The following is a 24,984-nucleotide window of genomic DNA, read 5'->3' as shown; positions in this document are numbered from 1 at the left end:
GAAGCGACTGACCATGAGGGAATTGGAGGCAGATGAGCGAAGAGCTCGAGAAGGAAGGTATTTATGAAGAGAGAGTTGAAGGTATTGAGGCCCCAGGCCCCAGAAGGCCTTGTGGACGATGCAGAGGGTTTTGAACTTAATCCACGCAGCCACTGGGAGCCAGTGCAGAGATTTTAGTCCTGGAGAGATACGATCCCTGGGCTTGAGGCCAAGGACAAGTCTTGCAGTCCTGTTCTGGATAAGTTGCAGAGGGCAGAGAGTAGAAGCAGGCAGATTTAGAAAGAGGCTGTTGCAATAGTCCAGCCTGGAGAGAACGAGAGCTCTGGAGACATTAAGCTTCTGCAGGAAAGTGAGGAAAGGAAGGATTCCTTTGAGGAGGTGGAGTTAAAAGTGGGACTTCTTGGCAAGGTCCTGAATGTGTGGGATGAAGGAGAATGAGGAGTCGAAGATGACTCCAAGGTTTCTGGCTTTAGATGAAGGAGAGGGGGGAGAACCCATAGAAGATGGCCAGAGTGAAGAAGACAAAGAGGGAGCAGGAGTGCAAATAGGAAGGATCTCAGTTTGGCAGGCATTGAGGCAGAGATCATTGGAAGTACACTAGGACTGATGGCAGTAAGACAGTCACAAATGATAGATGAAGTGAGAATAGGATCAGAGGGACGTTTGAAGAAGAGTTGTGTGTCATTTGCATAACACTGGAAGTTTCGGGAGAAGGTAGATATATTGTGTGCACGTGGGGCAAGATAGATGTTGAACAGCCAAGGGGAAAGGTTGGAGCCCCGGGGGATGCCGCAGGTGGAGACAGAGGAGGGGGAGGAGAAAGAGACCAGAATGACCTTGGAAGGATGGTCACTGTAGAAGGTCAGCCAGTCCAGTGCCCTCTCAAAGATACCAACGGTATTGTGGAGCCGTTTTATGAGGTTGGAGTGGTTGGCTGTGTCAAATGCAGAGGAGAGATTGAGTAGAATGAGAACAGCTGGAGAGCTGGAATCAAGAGATGCAGGCAGATCATTACAAGTGTTTAGAAGAGCTGTTTCTGTGCCTCTGGATGCTCGGAATCTAGACTGATGGTTCTGTAGACAACCAACAAGTTCAGTGTGTTGTGTTAGTTGGGGAAATACCAGCTTCTCCATGAGTTTCCCAAGGAAGGGGGTGATAGATATGGTGCTGTAGTTGGCTGGACAAGATGGGTCTGCAGAAGGGTTTTTCAGGAGGGGGTCACACAAGGGAGTGCTTGAGGGAGGAGGGAAAAAATCCAGTAGCAAAAGAGTGGTTGCAGAGATCAGCAAGTGCAGAGTCAAGAGAGCCAATATTGTCCTTAATGGTTCTGGAGGAGCAGTGGGAAACCTGTTTGGAGGAGACCTTCATGGATCGGACCTCATCAGGTGTGATAGGAATGAAGGAGGAGAGGAAGGCAGAGGGTGGAAGGGAGGCTGTAGGGGGCAGGGGGTATGGGGAAAGGGGAGGGGGAGGAAGCAAGGGTGCACAGGATGTCCTTAGTTTTTGCAGTGAAATGAGTGGCCAGTGCATTGGAGAGGGCCTGGGAGGGAAGAGGTGAGGAGGGTACTGCAGAGGGGTTGGCTAGCTCCCTGCAGATTTGAAAGAGTGCAGCCGTGTTGTTGGATGCACTGGAGACACGACCCTGGATGTGGGCCCTTTTCTTGGTGAGGATGGAGAGTCTGCCATGCCTTTGGAGCAAGCGACAGGCCAGTTTGTCAGAGGGTGAGCCCGAGTTCTGCCACTTCCGTTCCGCAGCTCTGCACTTGCGTTCCTAGGCTGCAAGTTCAGAGTCGTACCACGTGTTACGCTTGAAGGCATGTTTCAGGCGGATCCTCATGACTGGGGCAAGAGTGTTGAGGGCATTGGTAATGGCAAGATGGAGGATGCTGAGAGCAGAGTCAGAGGTTGAGTCAATAGTGGAGGAGGGAGGGGATGAAGGTAGATGCGAAGGCAGCAGCTGACATTCGCTTCATCGGGCGGATGTTCATGAACGAGGTTGGCAGGGCTGGTGGAGGAGCGGTCAGACGGCTGGAAGGACCCAGGTGAGATGAGAGGAGAGGAGAGAGAGGTCTGACCAGGAGAGTGGGGTGGTAAGTGGGGAGGACAGTAAAGGATCAATGTGATTGAGGGCATCAAGAGTGTGTCCAGCTGAGTGAGTAGAACCAGAAGGGAGGATGGAGAGGGAGAGCGAGGTGCAAAGGGCACGGAAGAGAGTGGATGCCGTGATTGAGGAGTCAAGGTGGATGATGAAATCGCCCATAAGATGGAGTTTGGAGGTGGTTGCGAGGAGAGAGGAGAAATCAGCCCATTTAGAGAAGAACAGGGTGGTAGAGCCGCGAGGCCTGTAGATAGTGGCAATGGTCATAGAGGAGGAAGGAGAGATGACTAGTCTGCAGACCTGGCTCTCAAAGGAAGAGTAGGGCTGGGTGGGTATGTGGTAAGAAGGGACCTACTTAGGAAAGATCAGAGCAACTCCACCACCAGCACGGTTAGGGTGAGGCTTGGAGATGATCTTATAACCATCAGGGAGTAGGGAGTCGAAAGCAGTAACTGAGCTGCCAATGAACCATGTCTCGGTAAGAGCAAGGATATCAAGGTCAATGTCTTCGAGAAGGAGACAGATGTTGGCAGAGTGTTTGATGGCTGAACAAGCATTAAGTGTGGCAAGATGCAAGAGGATTTTGAAGATTTTCCGAGGAGGGGTACAGGGTCGTGATACACTAGTCGGAGGCGAGGGGACAGAGAGAATGGAGGAAGGAGTAGCAGGTGTGGGAAGGAAGTTGATGAGGGACAGCAGGCACCTTCAAAGAGAACTAGGTTGGGTTGAGGGCCCTGAATCAAGATAGTGCCAGTGTGATAGACATTAATGATACACCTGGATGATGCAAAGTCCACCAAGAGGACTTCCCATTTGGTGCAACCATTAATAGGAGCGGATGGATGTGTAAGGCGAGAGTGTAGAGATGAGATGAGGAGGCCATAGATCTGGGGAAAGAACAGAGAAGAGGATATCAGTGAAGACCTGTCTGGAAGTTGCGCTGACACAGGTGTCAGCTATGGGTAGGCCAGGGTTCGTGGACAGGATGTCTTTTTATGCTTTATTCTTCCAGACTTTGAGAGAGAGGGAGGATAGGGGATTGCGTAACAGTTAGGGTAGATAGAGGGATGAGTGTCATAGGGGCGGCAGAGGATAGTTGAAGGAAGGAACAAGGAGTGGCTGCACAGCACAGTTCTAGCCTAAACTCACCAGGTGGTTTAGCAGTTGGAAAAAGACACAAATGCAATGCAAATAGGTGCAAAGATGTAAAAACACACACACCTAAGTTTGAACTTCAAAAACAGGGGCACAGATGCAATGCAAAGGGGTGTAAAGATGTAAAAATACACACACACACACAGCTAAATACACATTTCAAAAACAAGGGCACAGATGCAATCCAAAGGGGTGCAAAGATGTAAAAGTCATACACACCTAAGATCGAAATTCAAAAACCTGGACACAAAATGCAGTGAAAGAAGTAGTAGGTTAGGTGAAGCAAGGAAGGCAGAGTGAGATGAGCAGAGTTTTGGTTCATAATGTTAGTGGAGTAGGCAGAAGGAAAGTTCAGCCATCACTCACTGGTAGATCTGTAGGGAACGTAGAGCTGCAGGGGCCCAAGTTTGTGGGGTGGCAGTCAGTAAGTCAGGAGGCTGCTTCATAGTTTGAGGAGGGGGGAAAAAAGGGGACCCTTCCACAGCCCGGGCAAGATCAGACAGCGGGCCTTAGATCTGGACCTTTGAAGAGGGGGCTGGCTAGAGTCTGCCGTTCCGACAGGCCCCAAGAATGCTGTGCAGCCCAATCAGAGGGCGGGAGAACGGGACTCCAAGGTGCCTTCCTATTGTGGGATAGAGGCAGCAGCATCTTGAAAGTGCTGCATAGTGTCTGTGATCCCAGTAGACTCACAGGTTACAGCGCAGTCAGCCCACAGAGTTATAACAGGCAGTAGATCTGCCTGCAAAAGTGCCCCTCAGCAATCACACATTTAAAAATAAAATGTCCATTTCTTCTCACACCGCTCGTGGTAAGCCAGATGCTGCCAGCAGATCAATGCAGCCCTCAGTGGCGGTGCTGCGTGCTCCAGGAGTACTGCAATTTGATGAGGAGGCCTGATCTTCGGGACTCACACTGGGAATGGCACAGCTGATGCAGTCTTTGGGGCCCAGATGTGGGCCTTTGGAGAGGGGGCCAGCTAAAACATGCCAGTTCTATGATAGGCCCCAAGAATGATGTGCAGCAAAATCAGAGTACGGGAGGCGGAAGAAAGGGGCTCTGAGGTGCCTTCGTAGTGTGGGCTAGAGGCAGCGGTCATCTTGGAAGTGCTGTGTTGTGCCTGTGATCCCTGTAGGCTCACATGTTTCTTCTTCTGATCAAATAACTGTGAAAAGTTACCAAGCACTCAAAAGGTAACCAATTTCTTAAAGAATCATTTAGTGTGCAATGTATATGGTTTGGGTGCAGGGGAGGAGTAACTACCCTGACACGGAGCAGTCAATATTAATACACAGGAAAAGAGCCCAGTCTATGAGGCCTCCCATCCCCTGCACACCGTAATGCCAGATAACTGGCAAAAAAAATGTATCTGGACATAGTTCTGAAAATACAACTACTATAGTTCAGATAAACAAAAAGATATCTTTATTCTTCTTGAAAATTGCAACAGTAGTATGTACTTAATTAAATTCTGTAAATGATACTCAACACGTTTCGGGGGATCAATCCCCTTCTTCAGTAGCTAAATATCATACAAAGAGAGAAAATGTACTTCTATATTACATTAATCACAAAAGCTTTCATCGCCTACTACCACAATTTGTGAATGAATACAGTCACATGTCAAGGGTTCATAATATAATTTGCCTTCAGCAGAGTAACTATCAGCTTCAACAATAATTGTACACCGATTGGATGTATAGACCGTTAATCCCCAATATGACGAGGCTGCTCACTTGTAGTGGCATCAATTGACATAACTGTAGCTTCGACAATCTGCTTGATGATTGTCCTTGTTCGCACATGGGCACAATTGTATCCCATACCCGCGACTCTGGATCGCTCAGCGGGGTCATTAGCCAGGGCAGTAGTGGATATCCGGAATCACATACAAGGTGGGATGGGGGCACAAGGTGAGCCATGGCATGCATGTGGCAGGACTGACGTTCTTATAGCACGTAATTATATTCCATGATACTTCAGGCATCCCGGACCTAGGTAAGTATATGCATCATGCACTGTGATGCACTGTGTGACAGCAAATGTGTGTCATCCATTCAGAGATGTGTTGTACTCCCTGGGGTGGATTGATGTGGGTGGGACTACACCAGCCACCAACAAGCCCTGCATCCATATCCCAATGGTGTGGTAATCGTCATGGCACCGCCCCAACAGTGTCTGCACACACTACATGATGCCTGCAATGTGGTCTGAACATACACTGACATGCATCAACGCGGCATGAGGGATCACATGCACAGTAGGCACAGTATACACATTACCTCTTTGGCATGACAGTAGCTGGCAACAGAACTCCATGGATTTGTAGTCCATCTCCCATCCTATACCACTGACTTACTCCCCTGTGCTCGTCAGATAGCAGTCAGAATTGTGCACCAGGCATTCACACAAGTGGCAATGGTGCACTGCATGGGGCACTTTGAAGTTTGCATTGAATGTGTAAATGCATGGCAGGTGGTGCACAACAGTGGTGTTGCCTGTGACTGAGGGTTCTACATAGTCAGTGTATGCATGCATGCACCTTGCAAGAACATGCCCACATTGGCCTGGGTGGGATAGTGCACTGCACGTATTGATTTGGTGGAGTGGCGGTGTTGCATTCTGGTACCTGTAATGTGTTGCCTGTTTACTTGTTCTGAGTTCATGCATGTACTTGCTACTGACTGACACAACAACAGTCTGGTGATATACCCATGCTTTGTGGACTGACTTTTGGCCATGCGCTGGTGGTACCCTCTGATGCATGGTGGTTGTGGGATATGCATTTGTGTCATCCCCCCACTGCCCAATTTGGCCTGTGACCCATGCAGCAATGTGTGTGCACTTGTCCATGTACTCACCCAACATCCAGGTCCTTTGTCCGCTGTACCGCACCTTGAATGCTGGCAGGGTGCTGTTCCGCAGAACCATGAGTCGTGGGTTGACTCTGGGAACCGGGCGCAGCAGTGTGTGATGTGAGGTGAGGTCAGCGTCATAGGTCATCTGTAACTTGAGGGAGTAGTACTGCTTGAGGTTCCTGCACACCTCCTCTGTGGCATGTTAGGGCATCAGCTCAACATGTGTGCAGTCCAATGCACCAAGCACATTTGGAATGCCTGCAAGTGCATACAAGCGGGCCTCAGTGGCATTCACCTGTGCTGGGGTGGCTGTGAGGGTGATGTGCTGGCCCACATGGCGCAGGAGGGCCTCCAGTACCTGCACCAGCACTCTGGAGAAGGCAGGATGTGATATGCCATGCAGCTGGCCCATGGTGTGTTGGAACGTTCCTATGGCTAGGAAGTGCAGGACCGACACCAGCTTCAACATAGGTGGTATGGCTGTCTGGATGCCTATCCTGCTCCCTATGTCTCCCTGGATTAGGTTCAGTAGTTCATGTATTGTCTCCCTATTTAGCTGGTACAGGGTATGTATCTTCCCATCTGTCACGGCCCAGGGTGTGGCCATTGTGGTTGGTATGACTGCTTGCCTCCGCCTTGGCACTTGCATCCCAGCCATCATCTACCTCTTCCTCCTCCTCCTCCTCCTCCTCCTCCTCCTCCTCCAGTCCCTCCCTCTCCTCTCCCTGGCCTCCTGCAGCCATTGGTGCTACTCCAGTTCATTCAATTGCAATTCAGCGCATCCATGTCCATTGCTACCACTGAGAAAGGCAGTATGGATGTGTTGGTGGAGTGTTCTGGGTGTGGCCTTTTCTAGTGTGCACCTGAAGGGGAATTTGGTGCACCTGTGCCCTACTTGGCCCCACCTAGGACCACTTACTGCCTGGTCCGCGATACCGGACCGGCATGGTTTTTCCAGTACTACCAGCATTGTTATGCTGGTCGTACCGAAATTACCATGCTCATAATGTGCCAGTGGCTCTGTAGTGTTAGTGTTTCTGGCAGGTGTCTGGGGGGTGCCGCTACTTCCGATGTCTCTGTCTCTGGCACAGACAGCACAGGGTGTGCTGTTACCGGTGCAGGTGTTGTCAGCAATTTGACTCAGAATTGTCCGATCCGGTAATTGTGCCATCCAGGTGATACCAGCACATTATTATTAGACGGCCAAACTTGTAATGAGGGCCTTGTCTCTAATTAGCCACTTTCTCTGTCAATTTGTCCAGTTTTCCCTCCAGAGGAAAATAGACTGTTCTATGCGCCGAGCGCTGCCATGACTGGGTCCTGTTTCCTGTGGCGCAGGCTTTCCAAATTGCACTGCCCAGCCCGGGGAGCAAAAAAGGTCAGTATCATCCACAGTGCTTTTCTTCTTCCCCTTTCCAGATGCCATGTCCCTCTGTCGTCTTTCTATTTGACTGGTCCCTGGGCAAGCACCCTGAGACAGTCAGGCCCCCACCTTTACCACCACAGTCCTCCACAGCAAACCAGGGGCAAGAGAGGTTGAAATGAGAAGATTCACTTGGCCTAACTGCTCTGTGCTGCACCCCTTCACCTCCTCATGGGCCCAACTGTTTGCAGCATTGACTGCAACATGGTGAAAAAAAGACTTCTTGAAGCCCTATGTGAACCACTTGCCTGTGAATATCGAAACTGAAATCATTCAGAACCCTGATTTCTCTTTTTCAAAAGTATCGGAAGAAGAAATGCAAAATCAATGTGTCCTACATCTTGTGTGGGCGAGATTCTTCCACCTAAACAAAATCCTAACATCTTTGTCCCCATCTTAGCACGTTTTGTCAATTCATCCTTCAGCCATGGAAATGTCCCAGACACTATACGTAGTGGTCACTCCCTTTCCAAAGAAACCTGGCTTCGGCCCAAATGAACCAAGCAATTTGGCCCCTACTGAAAATCATTGATAGAATTGCAACATTACAGTTCCAACACATCTGGAAAATGCAAACATTCTCAACCCAAATCAAACTGGCTTCCATGCACTCCACGGCCAAGAAAGTGTGCCATTAGACCGGCAGACACACATGCTTTTCACCAGGGACAATAGCAAATCAGGGCTCCTAATACTTTTAGATCTGTCTGCCGCGTTTGATTTGCTAGATTATAATTGCTTACTGGACTTTCTATTTACTTGTGGTAGATGTTCCAGAGAAGCGACAAATTGGATCAGGTCCTTTCTAAGCAATAGGAAATCACAAGTGTGCTGGGGTGATGCTGCTTCAGACTTTGAACAAATACACGACGACTTCTTACAGGGAGCATTGTTCAATCTATAAATTGATCATATATACATTATGATTATACATATATACATTGTACATCATATAGCCACTGTGACCTCCTCACCACCTTAGACATTCACTTTACCAAATATGCAGACGACACTCAGCTCCTCATGGAGCTGAGTGGACATTATAAGACCAATTCAGCATAGCTTAATCATATCTATGTTATTGTGAAAGGTTGATTTGCCAAAATTGGATGTGCCTGAACCCAGCCAAGACAGAACTAATGATCTTCAGCTCGACACAAGCCAGAGCTAAATTATACTCTCAATAAGAATTGTATCCAGATTAAAGAAAAAGTGAAAACGCTGGGGGTGCATATGAATGCCTCAGTGAGCTCCGATGCACCTGTTGATGGTGTGGCTGGTAGTACACAGTATCACCTTAGGGCGCTGAGCCATGCAAAACCGCTCTTATCGCTCTAAAACTGGATAAAATTGGTAAGGGCAATCATTATGCCTCGCCTACACTATTTCAACGCCCTCTTAGTTGGTGCAAGTAATAACAGCATAAAGATATTGCAGGTACTTCAAAATGAAGCCATGCGCATCGGTATCCAGTGATTTTATCAAAATACATTTTCAAAGAGGTATTTTATAATGAAACATTTATTATGAAAAAACTAATTTACTTTGTGATACATGGGGCTGAGGTAAGGGGTTAAAAGGGGCGGAGAGGGGATTGGGGCTGGGTTAAACGCACAGGGAAACAAGGGGTTGGGGAAACCCCACAAAATAAAAAAATGTTGATGTTGTTTGTTATAAATGTTTTGTTATAAAACACCTCTCTGAAAATGATTTAGATAAAATCACATAGAACTGTGTGCATCATTTATAATATCATCAAAAGAGCAGGTCTCTCACACCAGGAAGAAACTCCATCTATCTGTGTCGGTAAAAATACATTTTAAGGCCTTTTCCTTGATCTACAGAGGTATCTACGGCAAGGTTCTTGCTTACTTAAAGGAACAAATGAAACCTTAAATTCCCTCTAGTCGGCTTTGTTCAAGCTCAAGTGGTCTGCTAACTGTTCCTAGGACCAAAACAATCAGAGGACTTGGTCGATCTTTCCCTGCCCTTGTCACACAAGATTGGAATACTCACTTTAGCGCTACGTTTGGAAACACGGTACTCGGCTTTTCCCGGAAGAACCTAAAAACACACCTATTCCATTGATCCCTTCTGATCAATAGTTGACTGGCTATCGACCTTCCTTGAGTTACATGTCTTGTCCTGTCTTGCAAGTCCCCATGTGTACATGCAGGAATGCAAGATCCCTCACAGCCTATGCATTGGACAGAAATGACCTGATAACATCCGAAGCCCTCAATCTGTTCGCCATCACAGAAACATGGCTTCATCCAACCTCTGCTCCTATCCTATCCCTAGCACTCCTGACCGATTCACCATCCTGAGAAGTGACCGTATTGATGGAAGAAGCGGAGGCGTTGCTGTCATTTTTAAAGACTCCCTCCAATGTAGACTCACCAACAGCTCCATGGAGGGGGGGGGGGGGGACTCAGAAATCCTCTCAGCTAAACTTTCCTTGTCCCCATCAGACTCCATCACTATCCATATTATATACCACCCACCAGGTCCGACCTCTACCTTTGAAGAGAACATCACCCACACAGTGTGTGAAAACATCAAACCTACCTCTAGAACCATTCTCCTTGGGGATTTCAACCTTGGCCTAAACGACCTGGCAGACCATATTGCGCCAGCGGTGGCAAACACTCTCAGCCATAGGCTTCAAACACTGTGTAACAGCCCCAACACACAATAAGGACAGAATCCTAGATTGGACAGCAGACTTGGACTGCCAGAACAATATCTTAACTAACACCACCTTCCCCTGGTTCAACCATCATATCCTGATCTTCACCTTCCCCCCGACCATTCAGCAATCGCCAGCCCCTCTGGCCATGCCAGCCAGAAGGACCTGTAGTACCATAAAATTGACCAAAGACACTATCTCACCCCTTCTCACCCCACTGCTACCAGAGTACCTAGACTCCTAAGCCCCCACTGTCGTTGCGGACACCTACATATTCACATACACACAGCAACTCCTGGTTTACCCCAGACCTCCAGGCCCCATGGAAAAACAAACGACTGGCAGAAGCCACCTGGAGAAAAGCTCCTACCGAATCTACCAAACTCACCTTCAATAGGCTGTCTAGAGAATATAAACAGCCCATTGTGACAGCCAAATCTGCTGTTTAGAACACCAGAATAACCAACGCCAGCTCAAACTCCCAAGAGATCTTCAAAATACTTAGAGAACTGGAAACGCCATCTAATCCTCCCACGATCATCATGAAAGATGATTAGTGGTGCTCAAACATCCAGAATGCCATGCGGGCACAGATCACCTCCTTACAACAGAAAATAGCCATGAAACAAGCTGCTCTCAATAAGACTAGCCTTCACCCCCGGACCCACACTACGAAACCCCAAACACCACCCTTTCACGTCACAGAAGTCGAAACTGCCAACATTCTTGGAAGTCTAAAACCTTCAAGATGTAAAGGGGATATCTACCCAGCTAAAGTCATCAAAGACTGCTCAGAAGCCCTAGTCCCATTCATCACAAGATTCATAAATGCCTCCTTCTCATCAAACCTAGTCCGAGCCAACCTAAAAGAATTGTGGGTACGCCCATTACAACAAAAAAAAAAAACACACCCTAGACCAGTCAGCATCCAACAACTACCGCCCCACCACACCAGAGTTCCCTTCCTACTTAAAATCCTGGATAGAGCGGCCTATATCCAAATACAACACTTCCTAGAAACAATTCATATCCTGGGAAAGAGCCAATCAGGCTTCCAACCAGGACATGGAACAGAATCCGCACTGCTAGACCTGAAAAACAAGCTTGACAGTTTCAAAGATGAGGGAAAGCCAGCCCTCCTTATGCTCCTCAATCTATTGGCCGCTTTTGACCTTGTGAATCATAAAACTCTGTGCCACCACATAACAACAGCAGCCAACTTCTCCCTGGAAGCAACGACCTGGGTGGCCTCCTTCCTAGAAGGAAGATCCATAAGAGTCTTTTCCGACACATCCTGTACCCTGCCTATCTCCATCACATGCAGCGTCCCTCAAGGTTCCTGTGTCTCTCCCTTCCAGTATAACATATTCACCAAACCCCTCTTTGACTTCCTGGACGACATCGGCATATCCTACACCAACTATGCCGACAACACCCAAATCCTCCTGCCCCTCTCTAGCATCTACGACAACGACGCCCAGAACATTAACAAAACGTACTCAACCATCCAGGCCTGGATGGCCTTGAACCACCTATGCCTTAATGACGATAAGACATAGATCCTGTTGGTGGGCTTACCAATGACACTTAGGGCCCAATACTCATGTAGGTGTTAAGTACCGAAAAGGACGTTAAAAGGCTTAAAGACCTTTTCGGTACTTAAGACCGATTCTGAAGGTGGCGCATTCTTCCGAAGTCGGAAGGAATGCGCCACTTTCGGAATACATGTTGTGGAAATCGACATAATATTATACCTCCTATCGCATTGTTTGAATGTATGTTGGCCTACGCCAAGTTGTCTAAAAACATTGTGTAAATAGATTCCGCGGCAAGGTCTTGACCTTAATGTATTGTGTAAATCGCCATCTTGGATTTAGCTGCCATTTTAGGTTCTCTTGTAGTGTGGAAGTCACCCTGAACAACAAAATGGAGGCCGAATGACATTTCGAGTGGGATTCTGGCCATTGTGACCTCCACACACATGAATAAGTAATATGCCCGCAGGCCACTTGTTGGGGTCGCGAACTGAGACCTTGTCCTATCCCTGACCTATGTGTAAATGAACAACTGTATCAGCGGAACTGATCAAATGCATACATTATGGGATTGACCTGGCAACAAACTCTAGGCCTGGTTCCAAGAATGGTTAACCCGCGAGGGGGTTGGCCAGAGCTGGATAAAAAAGTATAAAAACCCGAGTATCCCAATGTACGGTCTCTCACACTAACACGGCGAACTACCGTTGATAGCTATTCTGCCCTCAGAGTAACAGAACGAACTATCCGTTTGTCAATTGACTTTTGGTAATTGTTGTATCTTTTGAATAAAGCGCTTTGTATGTTCTTTGTAACCTGTGTTGGTGTGTTTCCTTTGGGCTTCCCGGCCTCATATCAATTTTTCTGTTTCCACAGTTGGCGCCCGAATGGGGACCCTCAAGATTGATGCTGGATCATTGAAGGTTGACGCAGACTATCGAACCGGGATCGGACGGTGTGATTCTGCGGGCCCAACCGATCGAGACGCGATACCTCGGCAGCGCTGCACGATCCGATCCTTGGACGATAGTCGTGTGGTCTGACACGGCATCTTGACGAGGGTCCAATTTTGAGGTGGGCAGATTTGCCGAAACCACCAAACACAAGGTAAAATTCGTTAGGTAAGTTCTTTGGTAAACCGTACGGTCCTCCTTAGGTTTGGTCAGGTGCAGTCGTGACCCGGCTCTTAATTTAACCCTGACAATTTGAATTTGGCGTATTGTTTCTGCAGACACAATTATTGAACCAGGTAACACCAATTTTTTGTGAAATGCCTGGGAAATTGTCTAGCTGCTTTAGGGCTCTGTTCCGCAGCGATCGACAATCCTTGGAATTTAGCCGCCGGCACCACAGGAGTGGTCGCCGGCGTGTACTATGTACTGTAAGTATGGCATTGGAAGTATAGTATTTAATGATATTTGGCACAGACAGACCAGACATGCCTCCGAATTTCAGTGGCCAATCAATGGTAGTTTTGAGATCCCCCGCATTGAATACTTAGAATCGATCTTGTTAAAGAAAAAGGCTAGACCAGCAGCCTTTGATGTGTTACAGAATTGGAAGAAAGAAGCATTACAGCAGCTTAAAAGTAGGGATAAACATGCACGTCGTCATAAAAGAAACGCTGAAAAAGCATTATTATATGATAAAGAAAAGCGGTCAGAATCAGTTAAAAATATGGATAGAGCCTTTTCACTCGGGATCCAGAAAATGTACCCCTCTAAAGATTTCCATGTTTCTGAAGAATTTATTGAGAAGTTAATTAAATGAACGCAGGCCCGATGCCTCAGCGCCACCTCCGTATTGCTCCTATTTTGGGCGCTCTGCCCATTCCTGCTGTTGCTCCTGTTGTTACTCCTGTTCCCCCTATACAACCTATTGTTCCTAGTCCTTTGGTTGTTGTTCCTCCGCCTATTGCACCGCCCCTTCTCCCTGCACCGATAGTTGTACCTTTGTTAAATTTACCTATACCTCCGTTCCCGAGTGGCCCCGTATTGACTGAAGTCGATTCAGGTGCAGGGTCAAAGATTGTGACTCGTAGTACTGTTTCTGCAGATAAGAAACAGGAATTGTTTGCATGGGCTAAGCATTGCATGGAGAAAGGTGATCAAGCTAATGTTTTTTCCACATTATCTAATTTGAATAGTTTTCCCGAGAAAAATGTTTTTATCGAAGGTTTGGGGACTCATTTGTGTGTGATGTGGGGTAGATTACAAAATTCGGATCTTCCACAAGGGGTGAGAGATCTGAATGCTTTGGCACTTTCGAGGGACACAGAGCAGAAAGTATATGGACATGTTGAAAAATTGTTTGAGTTTAGGAAAGACTTTGAAAAATCACGAGATGAGGATGATGAAGATGATAGAATATATGTAGAGACACGGTTCCTTCCGTGCCGTAGATCGGCACCTGAGGAAGTACGAATTTGTACTAAAGATGCGGTTCGATGGATCTCGGATTCATCGATACCGCCAGACGAAGTGTATGACACGTATAGTCAGTATACAGTAGAAATGCAAAGAAAGGTAATTCAGGTGATGGTACAGCACCTGCAGGAGGAATGTGTAAGGAAGAGGGTTAGTTGCCCCATAGAATTATTGGGGATTTGTAAAAGGGCTTTTTCGCCCGACACTTCTACAGCTGCCTTAGCGCTCGACCTGGCTCTATTGCTTAGTAAGCGGCCGGAGGTACCTATATCTCAGTTGCCTATGAGAGAGGTTCCTCCGACCTTTGTCCCAAAAGTTGAGATCCCCGCCAACGCTGGGACTGGTGCCCCCGCTGTGGATATCCCTGCACATTATGTATCACAATTCGTTCACGTCCCGTTTTCACGACAGGAAGTGAACACAATTAGACAATCAGTTCCCGATATTAGGAAAAACCCAACGGGGTTTTACAAAGAGATAGAGTCCGTTTTACAGTCCTCTGTGTTCACCTTGAGTGACATTGACTTGTTATTCCCTGTACTCCTACCCGTAGATGTATGGAAACAGGTTCGGACAATAGATGATGTGCCGGGGTTGGGAGATACGTGAGCTAATATGATTAGAATTGATGGAGAAAGACCAGCTGGTGAGAAACCACCACAGGTAATACTTACTTTACCTGATAGGATTGTCGCTAAACTAAAAAATATAATTCCAGAAAAAAGGATTATTTGGGACAAGCTTACGGCCTGTGTCCAAGGGAAAACTGAAGGCGCCACCGAATTTTTTAATAGATTCGAGCAGGTATTTTCTGACTTCAGTGGACAGGATTTAGGTACAGAGTCGGGGAAGAGGTTGTTCGTGGACAAATTTGTATGTGGATTGTTACCTGACATCCAGTCACAAATTATGTCCTCTGAGAGCGCTTGGCAGGCAAAATCTCAATCTGAGGTTTTGCACATGGCTCAGTATTATGAGAACCGTGTTAATAATGAGAAGGAGAAAATTGAAAAGAGAAAGGGAGATTTGAAAACCAAAGTATTATTGCAGCAAATTGTTAGAAACCCCAGAGGAGGTACGACACAGACTAGAGGTCAGTACGTTCCAAAAGGAAATGCTCCTCTGAGTCCTGTGAATATTGATCAATGTGCTTATTGCCGCCAGGAAGGTCATTGGCGAGCACAGTGCCCTGTCCTTCGTCAGAGGTCAAGCAGTGCGTTTGGGGGTATGGGTAGACGACCTAGGGGCCGCCCTGGAGAAGGGGGCCCTGACAGAGGTCAGCTTTTACAAGATTCTCAGCAACCTTTTTCACGGGAAAATCAGACCTCGAGTATGGACTCGAGAAACATATTTGATCACCCTTCTGCTGCCTACCTTTCTGAAGAGCTCCCTTCTGATGAGGCTCTATTTCATTAGGATTGCCCGAAGCAGGGTTTGGAACCTTCACCTATTCCCGTTAATCAGAAAGGCCCCTACGTTGAATTATTAGTAGGGAATAGGAAACACCAGTTTTTGATTGACACTGGAGCACAGAAGTGCTCCATTGATCCTTCTCGGGTTCCAAACATCCCACTGTCAGGGCAAACAAATGTTTCCGTAGGGTTCTCTGGGGTACCAACTGTCTGTCCGGTTTCTGCGCCGGTATCCGTTTCTTTGGGTCCCTTCACGGACCATTGTCCTTTTCTTCTCACTTCAAACTGTGGAGAGAATTTGCTGGGGTTGAATTTGTTAAAGAAATTGAACGCAGTAATTCATTGTTCTTCGGATGGAGTACAGCTAACGGTTTCACCACAGCAACTTTCTAATTCTCAGTTCTTGATTCGACCTTTACCTCTCGAGTTCAGCATTGTCCCGGAATGTTTGTGGGCAGTGGACGACAATGATGTTGGAGTGTTACAGATTGAGCCCGTTAAAATAGTTCTGAAACATGGGGTGAAACTGCCACGCATCCCGCAGTATAAAATATCAGTCGAAGGCGAACGTGCTTTGAAATGCATTGTCTCCGATTTTGTACATCGTGGGGTGATCGAGGAGATTACAGGTAGTTTGTGTAACAGTCCGATCTTACCCGTATATAAGAAAGGCGACAAAGCAATTCCATACGGGTTCATAATTGATCTTCGTGCTATTAATCGAGTGGTCGCCCCACAATTTCCAATTGTGCCTGATGTGACGACGATATTAACAATGATCCCTGCTACGGCTACGCACTTCAGCGTTGTGGATTTAAAAAATGCTTTCTTTAGTATCCCTATACATAAAGAAAGCAGATATCTGTTTGCGTTCACCTTGGGGGGACGCTCATTTACATTTACAAGGGCACCTCAAGGGTATACTGAAAGTCCTAGTATTTATAATAGAGCCTTGAAAGAGCAGCTCGACACCCTTGAATTGCCACAAACTTGCACGCTGCTTCAATATGTTGACGATTTGCTTTTGGCTGCAGACTCTGAGAGTGCCTGTAAAGAAGACACTGTACTGTTGCTCGTTCATCTAGCTAAAAATGGTCACAAAGCTTCGCTTAAAAAATTTCAATATTGTTGTCAGGAGGTTGCCTATCTAGGCTACCTCCTGTCAAAGGAGGGGAGAAGATTGACACCTGAAAGAAAAAAACACATTTCTGGCATGTCTGTTCCAAATACACAGAAGGAAGTCAGAGCCCTGATAGGTATGGCTTCTTACTGTAGGTTGTGGATCCCGAATTTCGCACTAGTGATAAACCCGATGTTGGCTTTGACGAAGAAGGGCATTTCTCTGCCACTGACATGGGAATCGGAACATCAACGATCATTTGAGCTTCTCAAAACCGCGCTATGTTCGGCACCGGTTCTGGGTACTCCAAATTATGACAAGGCCTTTGTGTTGTTTGTGCATGAATGTGATGGATGTGCTTTGGCTGTGTTAACACAGGAACACGGAGGGAAGAATAGGCCGTGCGGCTACTACTCCTCCGCCCTTGATCCTGTCGCATGCGCTTTGCCAAGATGTTTGCGCGCTGTCGCTGCTGCTGCCGCGTCTGTAAAACAGAGTGAGGGAATGGTCCTAGGCCATGATTTGATTTTGATGGTATCTCACTCTGTTGATATTCTATTGAACAAAACACAAACGCAACACCTCACCTCAGCACGATTAACAAGGTATGAACTAATTCTGTTTGCCCCTCATATTCAAATTAAGAGGTGTTGTGTTCTTAATCCGGCTGAACTCTTACCTTTCCCGCAAAACACTGTTTGCGGTGACGAAGAATTACATGACTGCCTGTATACCGCTGAACAAGAAACGAAGGGCAGGATAGATCTCATAGATACTCCTTTGGACAATGCGGAAGGGGAGCGGTTTTGTGATGGCTCCTGCTTCAAACTTTCGAATGGTACATCTACAGCTGCTTATGCAGTTACTACATTGAGCAAAGTTGTCGAAACTAAGAGAATTTCGCATAATTCCGCGCAGGCCGCAGAAATTATAGCGTTGACCCGAGCTTGTGAACTTTCCCAAGGGCGAAGAGTCAATATATATACTGATAGTCAGTACGCATTTGGGGTGGCTCACAACTTTGGAAAGCTTTGGTCGGAAAGAGGGTTCCTGACCTCACATGGGACCAAGATTCAGCATGGCCCCTTGATAGTGCAATTACTTTCGGCACTCTCACTCCCTAAACAGTTAGCGATCATGAAATGTGCAGCACATCGCAAGGTCATAGATGATGTAGGCAAAGGGAACGCTTTTGCGGATTTGATAGCCAGACAAACAGCCACAGACCTTAGCACGGACATGTATGCCTCGAGGGAAATGAGAGATGCTTGCATAATGGATGAAGGTATTGGGTCTGTGCGAGATATTCAAACTGATGCCACAATGGAAGAATCTAAAAAGTGGGCTGAAGGGATGGGGAAACTGGATGACGAAGGGTGTTGGGTGGATACATCCGAGGGGAATGGTTGCTTCCTGATTCTTATGTATTGGCAATGGTTACGATGGCACACGGTCCTACGCATGTGTGTGCCCAGCAGATCATGAAAATGTTAGAACAGGTTTGGGTAAATGACAAGATTCTGGAAAATGCAAAGAGGCACGTCCAGAACTGTATGATCTGCCTGCAGCACAATGTGGGTAAGGGGACAGTGACTCCAAGGGGAAGTTTCGGGCCCCCTTCTGTCCCCTTTGAGGTAATTCACTTTGATTTTATTGAAATGGAGCGATGTAATAATCTAAAATATGTTCTTGTAATTATTTGTGCCTTTAGTAAATGGGTCGAGGCTTTCCCCGTCAAAGATGCTACCACCATGACCACTGCAAAGATTATGGTAAAAGAATTCTTTCCTCGATTTGGGCTCCCGAGGATAATCTGGTCGGATAATGGTCCTCACTTTATCGCAGCAGTAATTTTGCAAATATGTGCAGCCCTATGTATTGAGAAACGATTTCATTCAGCTACGCATCCTCAAAGTGCTGGGTTGGTAGAAAGACACAACGGTATTTTAAAGAATAAACTTGCAAAAACATGTGCTGATACCAAATTAAAATGGCCAGATGCTTTGCCTATTGTGTTATTAGCTATGCGTACCACACCTCAGGCTAGAACTGGGCTTTCTCCATTTGAAGTAGTAATGGGGAGACCTGCTAACATTTGGGGTCTCCCGAAACCTAAAGCCCTGAGGGAGGTGGAAAATGTATTGCTTGTAGACTACTGTAACCAGTTAACTAAAAACCTGTATTTCATTTACCACCAGGTGCATGCTGCTTTACCTGTACGGTTCACGGGCCCAGGACACGATATACAGCCTGGAAGTTGGGTGCTCGTGAAGGCCTACGAGAGGTCTTCCTGTCTCGCGCCTCGCTGGCGGGGACCCCATCAGGTGTTATTGGTCACCAGGACAGCAGTGTGGGTGGCTGGAAAGAAGAACTGGATTCACGCGACGCACGTCAAGAAACTTCCTCGCCCGACGCCACACGCTACAGAAGAAGCAGAACCCCTCGCTGACGCTACAGTCTCTGATCTTGGAGTAGCAAACAGCGCTGTGAGTGCGTCGGAGAAGTCCTCTGAGCCGGAGGAGCTTGGGGAACAGTCCATTTCGTCTCCGCACTCTCTTGAAAAATCACTTCCGGAAAACACTGTTTCGAGCTCTGCGACTTCCGTCGCCACCGACACGTCGCTTCCCTCAGGAAGTGACGATACTTTGCTTCCGGACCAGACAAATGCGGGTACCATCAGGTACAACCTTCGACCAAGGAAATAGAACTACGGCACGAGTTTCGTGCATCTGGAAAAAAGGAAGTGATTGGAAAATTGTCTTGTTATGAGAAAGTTTTGTTGAACAAAAGGGATTCTGCTGGCTAGGGTTGGGAAGGACAAAGAAATCACGCGACCGTAGTGTCGCCAGCAACGAACATTGGGGCCGTCGATTGAGAAACTACGATGCCTGCCACCTTCACCGCTGCTCCCCGCACTGAACTTGTAAATAAGGGGGTGACCAAATCGAACAATGAACAATGTGCCTGGGCCCCAAAAACGTACTGTTGTGTTTTGATAATGATTATTGTTATTTTTGCAACTGCTGCTGTAGGACTTTGGTATTTTGAAGAAATCTATCCTTTGAAACCTTTATTACCGACCAAGATCATACCAACTGTTTTGACTCCCTCTGTACATCTTCACACTCTGTCCCCTAGAGACTCCCAACATAGACAGAAGTATCATAATAACACTCTGATGATAGTAATGAATGCTACTCATGCCATTTTTAATAAGAGTAATTGTTGGATTTGTACTCATTTACCGCAACATGGGAACAAGGGACTGGGATGGTATATACATCCCTTACCTTTAACGACTGCTTGCTATGCCTCTCTTAGAGCACTATTCTTTGGCCGATGGAATGATAGCATCTCAGGGAACTTTGATGGAACTAATCTGAATGATTTCGAGAAACGTGAATTGACTCCCCTGGGATGCTCGCTTTTCGCAAATAGAAGTAAACCTAACGTCGCTTCTATTAGGCCGTCTGACAAACTATCTCTTCCTTTTCAAACTCTGATTTCCTTTAAAATGGCTCCGATAGGCAATAAGGACGCTGTACCTCCTTCTTATTCTATAAATCATAGTCCTGACTCAGTTCCCTTCTGTGTACAGAGAAATGGCACTAGGCCAATGGGAGATTTTGAAGCTTGTAAAAACATTGTAAATTTGACCGGGGAAAACAGGCCTCTGTATGTAGGGGGGCCTGTTTATTTTGTTTGTGGTAGTTTAGCATTTCCCTGGTTGCCTAAGGATTGGCAGGGAACTTGTTATTTAGGAATATTGTTACCCGGGGTATTTGTAGCTAGTACGTTGGAGGTTTCTAAGGCTCGCCCACGGCGAGACAACAACGGAGATATCCCTGGGCAAGTATTGGGGGACATAGCTAAATCAGTTGTGCCCTTTTGGGGACAAATAGCAAACTCAGAGACAAATATCAAATAGCAAGGGTACTGGAGAGAACGATCAACCGGACCACGGACATACTCCACAATATGACCTTAGAGCAAAAGGCAATAAGATTGGTAGCACTTCAACATCGGATGGCATTAGATGTCATTTTGGCAGAACGAGGTGGAGTATGCAAATTAGTGGGGTCCGCTTGTTGTGTTTTCGTACCAGACTCCTCACCAACAATTTTTAAAGCAATTCAGAACTTACATACTCTCAGTTCTGAAATCCATATCCCTGTTGGAGACTGGAACCTTAGTACTTGGTTTTGGGATTCTTTGCGATCTTGGGGTTGGAAGGTGCTTTCCGTTATTTTGGTTATTTTAGGGATCCTGTTATTTCTTTGTTGCTGTTTTCAATGCCTCCCAAGTATGTGTGGAATGATAGGGGGGTGTTGTGCTCAAGCAGTGAGCGCAATAGGGCATAAAATATATACCCCAGATACAGCATCTAAGGAATTCATTTTACAAGAGGTTTTTATGAACAACCTTATGGCTATAGACATTACAGACAATGATGCGGAATCTATGGATGATACACATGGAGTTATTTTCAAAAGTATTAGGAATGATGTTTAGCACTTGGCATAGGCCAAAAGGAGGGTCTGTGGAAATCGACATAATATTATACCTCCTATCGCATTGTTTGAATGTATGTTGGCCTACGCCAAGTTGTCTAAAAACATTGTGTAAATAGATTCCGCGGCAAGGTTTTGACCTTAATGTATTGTGTAAATCGCCATCTTGGATTTAGCCGCCATTTTAGGTTCTCTTGTAGTGTGGAAGTCACCCTGAACAACAAAATGGAGGCCGAATGACATTTCGAGTGGGATTCTGGCCGTTGTGACCTCCGCACACATGAATAAGTAATATGCCCGCAGGCCACTTGTTGGGGTCGCGAACTGAGACCTTGTCCTATCCCTGACCTATGTGTAAATGAACAACTGTATCAGCGGAACTGATCAAATCCATACATTATGGGATTGACCTGGCAACGAACTCTAGGCCTGGTTCCAAGAATGGTTAACCCGCGAGGGGGTTGGCCAGAGCTGGATAAAAAAGTATAAAAACCCGAGTATCCCAATGTACGGTCTCTCACACTAACACGCCGAACTACCGTTGATAGTTCGTTCTGTTACTCTGAGGGCCGAATAGCTATCCATTTGTCAATTGACTTTTGGTAATTGTTGTATCTTTTGAATAAAGCGCTTTGTATGTTCTTTGTAACCTGTGTTGGTGTGTTTCCTTTGGGCTTCCTGGCCTCATATCAATTTTTCTGTTTCCACAATGTGGCAGTTGCTAGGATGGGTTGGAAACCAACCTAGCAACCACCACATTCGTAAACTGGCTTTTTGGAAGCCTATTCTTGTGGCACTCCTCCAGTTTAATATGTGCGCAAAACTAGCGCACATTTACGGTACCCTTTTGGTGCCATTAAACTGGAGGAGTGCCACAAGAAGCCTTGTTTGGTGTAAATGGAAGTGTCCATACACCCGTGTTGTATATGGACACTTTCATGTACACCAAAGCAAGCAGCTTCAACGTTGCAGGATGCAACGTTGAAGCTGCTCGCTTTAAATGAAAGTGTTCATATGCACCATATGGGTTTATATGAACACTTTGCTATACACCACAGTATGCAGCTTCAATATCCTGAATGTTGAAGCTGCTCACTTTCGTGTATAGGAACTGTGTTCTCGGCAGCATTTTCGTTAAATAACGATTCTCTCGTTATTTAACGAAAATGCTGCCGAGATTCTGCAATCCGCCTGTTTCCATTAGAAACAAGCGAATTACAGCGAAGGCACTGTCGTGCTTTGCGAAGACGCCCAGGCCCACAGGAGAATAGCAGTGGTGCCTGTGCATCAAGAAATGGCGCAGTGAGTCATGCTATTTAGCACGCTCACTGCGCCAAGATGAGAATCGGGACCTGAGGAAGCTAACCCCTGAATTCCTGGCCTTCACAATTGATGGGATACGGATTCTTGTCTCTACCTCAGTGAAAACACTCCGGGTCCATCTGGATGCATCCCTATTTGACTAATCAATACAGTCAGACAGTTCCTCACTCCCACCAGCTGCTTTACCATCGCCTGAGCGATCAATGGTGCAAGACTCGATTACTGCAATGCCCACATTCGTGGGAACCTCTAAAACAAACAACAAATTGCAGATCATCCAAAATAATGCACTATGCTCAGCACTTCACATCTCGAAACGGGACCACATCTCAGCAGCAAGAAGGGAAGCCCATTGGCTCCCGATTCGCAAAAGGATCATTTTTCAAACCACTCTCCATCACACATAGATGTCTCTCCTATCCTGCACCGGAAGACCTGTCACAAAACATTGCAAGATCAAATGTCACCAGTAAGGTCAGTCCACGCCCACCACCTTGCCCTACCGAAATTGAAAAGAGCCAGAGGAGGTGGCTCTAGCTTCCCTGCAGTGGCAGCGAACCTCTGGAACATCCTCGCCCCTGAACTAAGAGCAATAGAATCGTACTTGTCCTTTCCTAAGGCTCTTAAAACGTGGCTCTTCCCCTAAACCATCTACTGTTTACTATTCCCTGGCCCCCTTCTGCCAGCTGTGATCAGAAAATACATGTACTTCCTTCAATGCTCTATTGCCTCTTTCTAAGCTTCTTATCTGCGTGTAACTGGTTCTAACACAGCGCCTTGATGCCATTGTTCGCTTTACAAATACAAGAAATAAATATAAGTAGCGCTCTAATGCTTGCGAGCTTTGGTGCTTTATGAATACGTAAATAATTAAAATTAAAATGTCGGGCCTCCGCGGCAGTCTCAGCATTGCCTTCAAATTCCTGGTCCATTTGTCCTTGCTCAGGAGCGTTGACCCACCATCAAATGCAGCAAAGGAGCCCCCACACGTTCGTTGCGCAATGCTCCTGGCTGTGAGGAATGGAGTGCTTAGGGGACTGCAGCTTCTATCCAACAACGAGGTACAGGTGTAGGTAGGGCTGAGAACTGGGGGTGGGGGGTGCAGTCAAGCAGAAGCAGACCAGCTATTTGAGGAAAGTGATACACCATAAACTGACTGGCAACCACACCAATTCATTTGACCGTACAAAACTGCTTGAACCACTTCCCAGTTACGCGCACAAATGGTACTGGCCAAATGCCACAACTAAGGCACAGAAAATCTATGAGAGCGATAATCAAGGGGACCTTCAGAGGGCCATATGTTCATAAACTTTTCAATAAGGTCAAAGTGGCATGGTGCAACGGTACCATCGTTGCTTATTAAAAACAGGTTTTGAATCAGTCTATGAAACACAATAATAATAAATATATTATATGAAATACATAGCAGAGCCTTGGGAATGTTGATAAGAGTTCAATGGATTGATATTTGTGTGTAGCTGCGTGTTCCATATGCCACAAATGGGCTTCAAGCCCTTCAGATTCAGGAAGTTAACTATTGTATATATTGGGAGACTTCACTTTAGGTTAATTTCCAAAGAGGGTCAGACCAGGTTAGGTTCGATACTTTCAACCTGCCAAGGTCTAGGTATCCGACATGGTTTAGCAACGTCCTTTGCGCAGCCAATATCTCAAGCCCTCAGAGGATGCGATACTGTACTTGACACTATCCCCGGCAATCTGGATTAATACTCCAACCCTGTATTGAACGTGGCATCCACACTGTCACAACACAAAGCACAATTGTGATGTGCCAGTGCACCTTTTGAACGTCGCACCAAAAATGGCAGGTCAAAACTTTACATTTTCTTTATACAATCAATGTCCTTTACAAAACATTTAGACTATTATGTTAATCCTTTTCCAGTTGTCACTTTGAAAATCTCCCGCTATCCTGGCACCACTGAGACACCAACAGAGCTCCTGTAAGGAATCACCAGCCAGGCTTGTGTCATCCAGTAGAGTTCTAAGACAGCTACCCAGACTTGCATCATGTGCTAGTATCCAAGTAGGTAGACAGCCTCCAATCAATCACGCTAGACTTCTAACCTGACTTGCACCTGACCAGTGCCATTATCTCACAACTTGGAACAACTTGAAACATCGGCAGAGATCTTGCAATGCATCTATCCCTACATGCACTGGTCTTTACCTACCAAGACACGGCATGGCTCTCAGAATGCACCCCTCTCCAGTGCTAGTACACCAGTAACGAGACAGGACACCCACAGCACCACTTTCTGCCATAGCAGCATCTATCCCAGCACAAAGACCTCAGGGTCAGTGGCCAGCGACCTGTACAGAATGCAATTTGGAGTGGTGCCTGTTCCCCGCCCCCCACCGCATTATGCACAGGCTACCGCTGTCATCCAGAGCATTCTCTCATCACTAAACC

At 46.6% G+C, this 24,984-nt stretch overlaps 1 protein-coding gene across 2 annotated transcripts in view; it reads right to left on the bottom strand.

Annotated features, from left to right (window-relative positions):
* FAM151B (family with sequence similarity 151 member B) overlaps nt 1-24,984 on the bottom strand; it is a 489,461-nt gene that overhangs the window by 148,220 nt on the left and 316,257 nt on the right. The gene's annotated exons all lie outside the window — the stretch shown is intronic.

The sequence above is a fragment of the Ambystoma mexicanum genome, chromosome 6p, assembly GCF_040938575.1.
Source record: "Ambystoma mexicanum isolate Mex_15411 chromosome 6p, UKY_AmexF1_1, whole genome shotgun sequence".
Taxonomy (NCBI): Eukaryota; Metazoa; Chordata; class Amphibia; order Caudata; family Ambystomatidae; genus Ambystoma; species Ambystoma mexicanum.
Note: the sequence above shows the minus strand (reverse complement) of the source record. Positions and strands in the feature narration are given on the sequence as shown.